This window comes from Amblyomma maculatum, chromosome 2 (assembly GCF_055883805.1).
Source record: "Amblyomma maculatum isolate TAMU_Amacu chromosome 2, ASM5588380v1, whole genome shotgun sequence".
Classification (NCBI taxonomy): Eukaryota; Metazoa; Arthropoda; class Arachnida; order Ixodida; family Ixodidae; genus Amblyomma; species Amblyomma maculatum.
The window spans coordinates 215755810-215765076 of record NC_139345.1 but is presented as its reverse complement, the minus strand read 5'-3'; positions in this window follow the sequence as shown (position 1 = coordinate 215765076).

The following is a 9267-nucleotide window of genomic DNA, read 5'->3' as shown; positions in this document are numbered from 1 at the left end:
GCATTCATTCTTGAGCGCGAATATTATGTTTACTTTCTAGTTCTTTCGAGTTCTGGCAGATCTTATTTTCTGTAAGCTAGTAATTCGCCTCACAGTTCGCAGGAGCCCTCATCATCGAGTTGATGCCGCTGGCAGTAGGCAGCTGCACGCGTTTTCTTCCGAGTTGCGCGACCAGTTGTACATTGACCTTGAATATACTGTGTAGGTATTCCAAGGAAAACCGTACAGTGAGGAAATTGAATGTTTCGGCAACTTCCTTAAGAAAACCCCAGGAAGGACCCTAACTTCTATCACCAGTGGGCGAAAACAATTTATGCAAATGGGCACTTAATAGTCTATTAAACATAGCTAGAGGGAAGGTGTGGCTTTTTGTTTAAAAAAAGAAAAACCTTGAAGCAAGCTGATGTACAAACAAGTGCTGAAGACCAGCTCTACCAGCCTCAAAAGGGAGAACCAAATTATCTCGACGCATAGACTCCCATTGAGGTGGTGGTGGTGAAAACGTTTATTGAATCTTGAACCTTATTGATCGTTTTGGTAGGTCGGCTCGATATCTTATAGGGTGGCCGGGCGCTTGTGGCTCTCAGCGACTCTTAGAGCCCAGCCCACCAGCTTTTTGTGTAGCCGGGTCCGAGCTGGACACCGCGATCTCCCATCGCTCTATGTGTGTTAGTTGCAAACTGCGGGGTGGCTGGAGCTCAGAGCGCATGTAGAGGATGTGATGAAAGTCTGGCTTGGGTGCCCCGCAGAGGGGGCATACAGGGGAGAAAAGGCCGGGGTGGATATGGGCAAGGTGTGCTGGAGATAGGAAGGTACGGGCCTGGAGCTAGCGCCAGTTCACCTGCTCGAGTTTAGATAGTGATTGGTGTGGGGGTGGATACTGGAGTCGTTGCTCCCTGTAGTGGAGAGTAATTTCGTTATAGGTAACAGGGCGTTCGCGTGCACTGTCTGGGTCTGTAGCTGTCCGTGCTCGGTTGACGTGCGCTCGAGCTGTGTTGTAGGCAGCTTCATTCTCAGGGTTGCCCGCATGAGCAGGTACCCATAGGAGTTCAACTGATCTGATCAGAGGTCGAATAGAATTGAGAATTTCGAAAGCAGGCGTGTGAATCCTGCCTCGTGCGAAATTGCGGATTGCTGTTTTTGAGTCACTAAATATTAGTGTGGCAGTGGTTGAGGAGATTGCCACTGGAATTGCAGCTTCTTCTGCCTCCAACGAGGATGCAGCTTTAACCGAACTAGAAACTGTAGGGTGAAGTGTGTTGGAAACCACGCTCAAGGCATAGGCTTGATGAGTAGCATATTCTGCAGCGTCCACATAGACTGCACTGGTATCAGCGTGGTATTGTTTGTGCAGCGCCGCGGCTCTAGCGTCTTCGCCGAGCTAGGTGATGGACCGGGTGGGCGTTTTTCGGGAGTGGATGGATTGTTAAAAGAGATAGAATTTCTCTCGGGGTTGAGTGCATGGGTCTGAGGGAGCTTATAAGGTTGAGGCCTAAGGACGAGAGAATATGCCTCCCTGTTGTGGTGGACGATAGGCGTTCAACTTGTGCTGTGCGAGCGGCTTCGCTAAGCTCATCTAGGGTATTGTGAAACCCCATAAGAAGCAGACGGGCATTCGACGTGTGTCTGGGTAGATTTAGGGCCGTTTTGTAGGCTTGCCTGATTAGTGAATTTACTTTTTCTTCCTCCACCGTGGAAAGAAACAAATATGGAAGAGAGCACACCACTCGACTCACCACGAACGCTTGTATAAGCCTTTGAGCGCGCCACACAAAAGTAGCAAAAATTCTATGCAGGGAGTGTACTTTGTTTCTCGCGCCTGCAATACATAGATAAGCTTAGAAATAGGAATACATTGCAGACTTCTGCTCGTGCAAATAGAGACAGCTCCTTACCCATTCATGCCTGGATTTGTCGCCTAACTGATGAGATCTGAGAATCCCAGTGAGGCCCACTAGTGTGATATTGATGCAAAGGAACCCCCAGATATCGTACGTTTTCGGAATCCCATCTGATGCCGGCAAAAAATGTAGGCTTTGTACCCCAGTCGCCTAACCAGAACCCCTTTGATTTGTCAAGGTTAAGAGATGCCCTCGAACTATCAGAAAAACGCTCAATTACGCGCAAAACCTCGGTCACTCTCCTTTTATCAGTACAGAAAAGGGCAATGTCATCAGCATTAGCCAAAAACTAATTTCACAATGCGATAGGGAGAAGCCATGAACTGCTTTCTTTTTGATGATACTACGACACAAAGGCTCAGGATATAATGTGAATAACAAAGGCGATAGAGGACAGCCCTGTCGAACATATGATTTGAGGGGAATCTGTTTGGTTAAGTTTTGATTAACAATCAGTCTTGCAGTGACCGCTTTATAACATAGTTCTGTGCCTTTAAGCAAGACATCACCAATGTTTCCATTCTCCAATACAGCAAACAAAAATTCATGACACACATTATCAAAAACTTTTGCCATATCAATCTGGATTAGGGCCACTTGACTGACCTTATCTGACACTGTTTCTATCACAGAACATGCAATATGGATGTGGTTTTGAATGCTGCAGCCTTTGATTCCACATACTTGGTGTGGCCCTTATAAATTTAATGCCACAAGCTGCAGACGTGGAGAAAGAACCTTCGCAATTATCTATAATCCACGTTGCATAAGGGTATCGGACGGTACCCTTCAACACTTTTCAACCGACGTGCGTCTGTGGTTTTCGGGATTAGTATGGTGCGACCAGTATAGAACTTGGGAGGCAAAAAGCCTTTGTCATAAGCTGCACTGAAAACTTCCAATAAGGCAGGTGCTAAGGTAGGCATAAACGTTGTATAGAATTTGCTATTTAGACCATCCAGGCCAAAAGAATCCTGGCCCTATAGTGAACAAATGGCCGACGTGACCTCCTCTAAAGTAATGGATCCCTCAATGGTTGTTCGCTGAGCATTCTCAAGACGAGCAAAATCTTTTAAATGACTGAAGTCAGACCCACTGCTCGAGTTATTACCACCACTAAAGATACACGCATAATATTTAAAGAAGGCACTGAGAATACCAGGCGTGTCAGTGTACGTATCATTTCCGCAACGAATTTCTAAAACCGGCTAAGAAAGAGCAGCTTACCTTTCATCACTAAAAGCACGGCGAGATGGTTGTTCATTAGCGAACCTCCGCGTTCGTGACGTAATCAAGACACCCTGATATTTTCCTGCACTAAACTGTTGTAACTGTGCTTTAATATTGTTGATGTCATCAAGATACGACCCCGGAAAAATTCTTTCGAACTCATATAGTTCAAGGTGTGCTACAATTTACGAATGTGAAGGCGCTTCAAGAATGTAATCCTTGATGATGCTTCAATTGTAAGACTGTTAACCTCCTGCTTAAAAAAATTCCACTTTTGAAAGTCTAATAGATCGGTACGAGCCCACGTTTCTGAAGCACGCAAGTACAGACCGCTGAAAAATTTCATCCGGAAGAAGGGAATTATTTAGCTTCCAGAGCTCCCATGGCGGTTGGAGTAGACGTCTAGTATTCTTTCCTATCTGAATAGATATCATGCAGTGGTCCCTAAAAAATATTTGTCTCACCCAATACCAATGCACAGTAGGTAATGTGCCAGCCGAAACGTAGATCATGTCAAGTCGGGCATTCGAAGACGATTGGAAGTGCGTGAAACGCATACTATCGCTTTTAGTTGGCCAATGTCCACAAGGTTATGCTCACAAACTAAGTCAGTGAGAACAGCAGCACTGGGGTCACAACGTCCGCGATATACTAATCGATCCTGATTGTCATACTAAATTGAAATCTTCCAGCAATAAAATATTCCGATCTGTGCGCTGCAAATTTGGCAAATTTTGCAATGACAAGAAAAACACTTTTGTTGCTTGCTGCTAAACAGGTGTATAGACAAAAACTTTTAATTCGCCACTGCTGACACGAAATGGCGAGGTCGCAACATATGAGCCGCCCCTCATCATCAACGCAATATTGTAACGTAACGTTAAACAGAAGGCACTCTGGCGCCGAGGGACACCGACAACCAGTTAGGTCAGCGCAAGACGGAACAGTCCCACTACGTCGTCGTTTCCTAATCGCCCGTTCAATTCTTTGTCGTCTTCTTTGAATGGCATGTGTCTTGTCCCCCTTCTTGGCAGCATAGCCTCGATGCTGCAAATGCGATGAGCTGACAGATGGTGTGCCAGGTTGATATGAGAAGACCACAACACAAAACGGGGCACCATCAGTCTCAAGAATAGTCAGCGGGGCGATCGTGATAGGGTTTCATCCGGACGACGTGTACAACATCAGTGAACTTGCGTCGTCTGCGGCTTGAGGGATCTTGGGTCGCGGATTCAACTTCGTAAGTAACGTCGCTGAGGCGGCGGAGGACACGATATGGGCCGAAGTACCGGCGCAGCAATTTTTCAGAGAGCCCACGATGACGAACGGGCGTCCAAATCAAGACATAATCTCCAGGCTCGTAGGCAGCGAAGCGCCGTCCTCTGTTGTAATGGTCATCGTCTAGTTGCTGTTGTAGGTATATGCGCTGCCTTGCCAGCTGCCGCGCTTCTTCCGCACGCTGGGTAAAACTAGCGATGTCCAGGTCAAGCTCATCTTCGTCGTCGGTGTATACGGGCAGCATTGTATCCAGTGGAGTGGTCACTTGACGGCCGAAGACAAGCTCGAAGGGTGTGAGCCGCGTCGTCTCCTGAACTGCCATATTATATGCGAACGTGGCATATGGGAGGACTTGATCTCAGGTCTTATGCTCTATATCCACGTACATAGACAGCATGTCGGCCAGAGTTCTGTTTAGCCGTTCCACCAAGCCATTAGTTTGCGGGTGGTATGCCGTGGCCCGTCTATGGCTAGTGTGTGTAAGGTTCAGTACAGCCTTAGTCAGGCGGGCCGTAAAAGATACCCCATGGTCGGTGATGATAATAGCCGGAGCGCCATGGCGCAATGCGATGTCGTGGACAAAAAACTCTGTTACCTTCGTGGCAGTTCTATTTGTAAGCGACGCGGTCTTAGCATATCGGGTCAAGCAGTCTGTCGCGACAGCAATCCAACGTTCTCCATTAGTTGACTTCGATAAAGGACCAAGAAGATCCATCCCCACTTGTTTAGAAATGAGTTTTCGGTGGAGCGATGAGTTGAATAAATCAGGCTGGTTTCACGGGTGCAGTGTTACGCGTTGACAGTCACGGCAGGTTTTGACGTAAGATCGTACTGAAGGTTATAATTTCGGCCAATAGTACTTCCCTCAAATTCTTGCAAGCGTACAACTAACTCCCAAGTAGCCGGCGGACGGTTCGTCGTGGCAAGCACTCAAGATGTCAGGCCGTAGGTGGTAGGTACTACGAATATAAATCTGTGGTGATCTTTCAAAAATTGCGCTTGTAGAGAACTTCACTTCGTGAAGCTTATGACTGCAAGCCACGACGAAAAACAAGTGGTACCCTACCACCGCATCCTTCAAGATACTCGATGAGCGGCGCCAGTTCCGGGTCCTTGCGTTCAAGGTCAGCCATATGGGATTGGGTAATGGCCCCAATAAAGGGAAAATATAATCGGCGTTTTCCACTGCTGTGGAGTCCAAGGGAGCGCGTGACAAGCAATCCGCATCTTTGGGTTTATGTGCCGACCTATAAACAACAGTAATGCCATACTCTTGAAGACGGAGGCTTCATCGAGCCAAGCGTCCAAACGGACTTGCTAGCCAGCACAACGAATGATGGTCGCTGACAATACGGAAGGATCGTCCATACAAATATGGTCGAAACTTGCTGATGGCGCAGATTACCGCAATGCACTCCAACTCTGTGGTCTAATAGTTTACCTCCGATTGTGGCAGTGTTCGGCTCGCATAAGCGATAACCTGTTCTACTCCGTCTTGCCACTGGATGAGTACCGCCCCGAGGCCAACATTGCTGGCATCAGTATGTACGGCGGTTGCGACGTCTTCATCGAAATGCCAGTATTAGGTGTCTGTGTAGGCGACTTCGGAGCTCTTGGAAGGCTTATTCCTGGTCGCCTCCCCACAGGAAGGGTATGCCTTCTGTGGTTACGGCTGTGTGCTGTTCACCTATCTTGGAAAAATCTTGGACGAAGGGTTGGTAGTAAGAAGAAAGACCCAGAAATCGCCGAAGTGCCTTTTTGTCGTTGGGGCATGGAAGACTTGACACTGCCGTAGTCTTGTCGGTATCAGGGAGGACGCCCTGCGTACTAACAACATGGCCGAGAAAGCATAGAGCCTTGAATGCCAAGTGGCATTCCTCAGGCTTGATCGTTAGTTGCGCGCCTTTGAGTGCTTGAAGCATGATGCGCAACCGGTCCAGATGTTGCTCGAAAATAGGCGAGAAAATATCATCATCTAAGCACACCGAGCACGACTTCCACTTCAGACCTGACAAAACCGTGTCCATCATACGTTGGAACGTGGCCGGTGCAGAGCAAAGACCAAACAGAAGCACCTTAAACTCGTATAGGCCGTCGGGCGTCACAAATGCAGTCTTCTCTCGATCTCTCTGATCCACCTCGATTTGCCAGTATCCGCTTTTGAGGTCTAATGAGGAGCAGTACCTGGCGTCGCGTAGTCGGTCGAGGGCATCATCAATCCTTGGCAAAGGATAGACGTCCTTTTTAGTCACGTTATTTAACTTTCGGTAATCGACACAGAATCTCAAGGTGCCATCTTTCGTTTTGACAAGGACCACTGGCGACGCCCATGGGCTCGTCGAAGGCTGGATCATGTCGTCCGCAAGCAATTCATGTACTTGCGTTTTAATAGCTTCCCATTCCTTAGGAGAAACCCGGTACGGGCGCTGGCATACAGGTAACATGGTCTCATCGGTGATGATGCGGTGCTTAGCGACAGGAGTACGACCGACCTTGGAGCCCATGACGGAGCAGTTTTCGAAATCGGTCAGAAGAGCGGAGAGAAGACCCTTCTGATCGGGCATCAAGTCCGGGCTAAATTTAACTGTTTGAAGAGCGCGACAAGGTGCGGCCTCTTCTTCAGGGTTTGCCCTGGTAGTGCATAAATGATGCATGGCAGTAACATCGTGAAGGAAGGCAACAGCCGTGTCCTTGGTGAGATGCCGCGTCTCCTTAGCAGAATTTGTCAGGAGGACAGTAGCACAACCGTTCTGGAGTTGCACGAGTTCTCGAGTAACGGATATATCCTTCTCGAGTAGTACCGGGAGGTGCCCGTCTGCGACGCCCTCGTAATCGTGAAACAAGTCATGCCTCACAAGACCCAGCTCACTAGACCGCGCTGGCACCCTCACGTCATCGTCAACTATACGCAGAACTTTCAGTCCCGGATCCTCGTTTTCAATGCGTGCCACGGCCCATTTTGCCGAAAAGGTCACACGCGCTTCCTTCAGGTCAATGACAGCGCCGTTGGTCTGCAGCAAGTCTAAGCTAAGAATCAAGTCTTTCGAACACTCAGGAAGTACGACTAATTCTCCGGCATACACAAAACCACAGATGCCGACTCGCGCTGTGCACTTGCTTGCAAGGGGAATCAAGTGAACTCCCGCAGTGCGAATTTTCGGGCCGGACCAATGCGCCAATACGCTTTTCAATTCTCGAGCGAGACCATGGCTCATTACAAGAATAATCAGCACCGGGGTCGAGTAATGCGGTGACATCCACTCCATCAATCGTTACGCACGAATCGGATACTGTCGCTACCTGTCACAAGCGAAATCTCGTCGAGTCGGCCTGACGATGACGAAGGATCTTCACATTTCGCGACATCAGCGACCCTGCTTCCGAAGGCCGCTGGTATTAGTTTCCCGGCGAGGGCTGGGAGAGCAGCGTCGGAATTGTTGGGACTTCGCGAGCGGTAGCTTGTCGTAGACGCAGACCCACGCTCTTGGTAAACGGACGTGTTGGGATACTGTCACGGAGCAACGTTGCTTGCGACCTCAATAGGCCATTCGTCATTCCGAGGGCAGGGGTCGCCTGGGACAAAACCCCGCATGTTGACGCGGCGGTACGGGCACGCCCGGTAGGTGACTGGCTTCACCGCAATAAGAGCAGAGGGGTCGACGGTCCCGGGTCCACCATGCCTGACCTCTACGTGGTCGCTGGTAGGTTAGCGGAGGGGAGTAGCGAGGCTCCATGCGGCTCCATGCGAGGACCCTGCGGTGGCTCCATTGCTAGAGCTGCGGCGTTGATGCCATGGTCCGGCGTAGGACCAGTCCGGCGTTGATGCCATGGTCCTTGGTTAGGACGGACGCATAGGTGGGTCTTGCGTCAAACTGGTGGGAAACGTCAAGCACTTGCTCAGCTGCCATACGCACCTCGTTCAGAAACAATTTCAGCCAGTGAAAAAAAAGATGTGTTGAAAGGCATCCGAAGGGATGCCTTTCAACACGAACGGATGAGGTTGCGTAATGCATCCATGTCGCTGCTGACATGCAGAGGGAGTGCGTCGGACCCAGTGGTGTTCACGCCACGGTTGTATTGATGGGCCAAGTGTTGCAGCGTTGTCTCCATGGTTGCAGCCTCACTGGGAAAAAACACCACAGTGCATAGTGGGCTGAGCAATATTCCCGCAAGAGTTCTTGCTTAACGCCCCGCATCAGGTGGCGCAGCTTCTTCTCTTCCGGCATGTGCGGGTCTATGCGCTGGAGGTGTGTCATGTCCTCAAAGAACATACGCACACTCTCGTTTTGGCGCTGACTTCGCGAGTGCAGCGCAGCTTCTACTCGCTTCTGGCGGTCGGCACAAGGAAAAGTGGCTTTCAGGTCACGACCGAAGGCTTCCCAGGATGGAAAAGAAGCTTCATGGTTTTTGAACCACGTCCGTGCAGACTTCAAGAGCGAAGTGCACATTGTGGAGCTAACGCTTATCGGTCCACCCGTATTAACGAGCGACTCGCTCTATAGGTCTCAAGCCAATCCTCGGTGTCCTCGAGCACGTCGCCATGAAAAGACGGAGGTGTTCGCGGCTGATGATAGAGGATGTGCGTGGGAAGCCTGCTCTCAGATGTCATTGCAGCAGGTTCTACGGCAGTGTTATGCTGCGTCGTCATGGTAGCGGCCGGAAGGGGTCTGAATTCAGGGGGCTCTCCATGTAGGCGGCGGCCGAGGCGCTGATGTACCGGGGTAAGCTCCGTAGTGACGGGTTGCTTATGCTGAACTGGATCGACACCCCGCACCTCCACCAGACTGGCAACGTAACGTTAAACAGAAGGCACTCTGGCACCGAGGAACACCGACAACCAGTTAGGTCAGCACAAGAC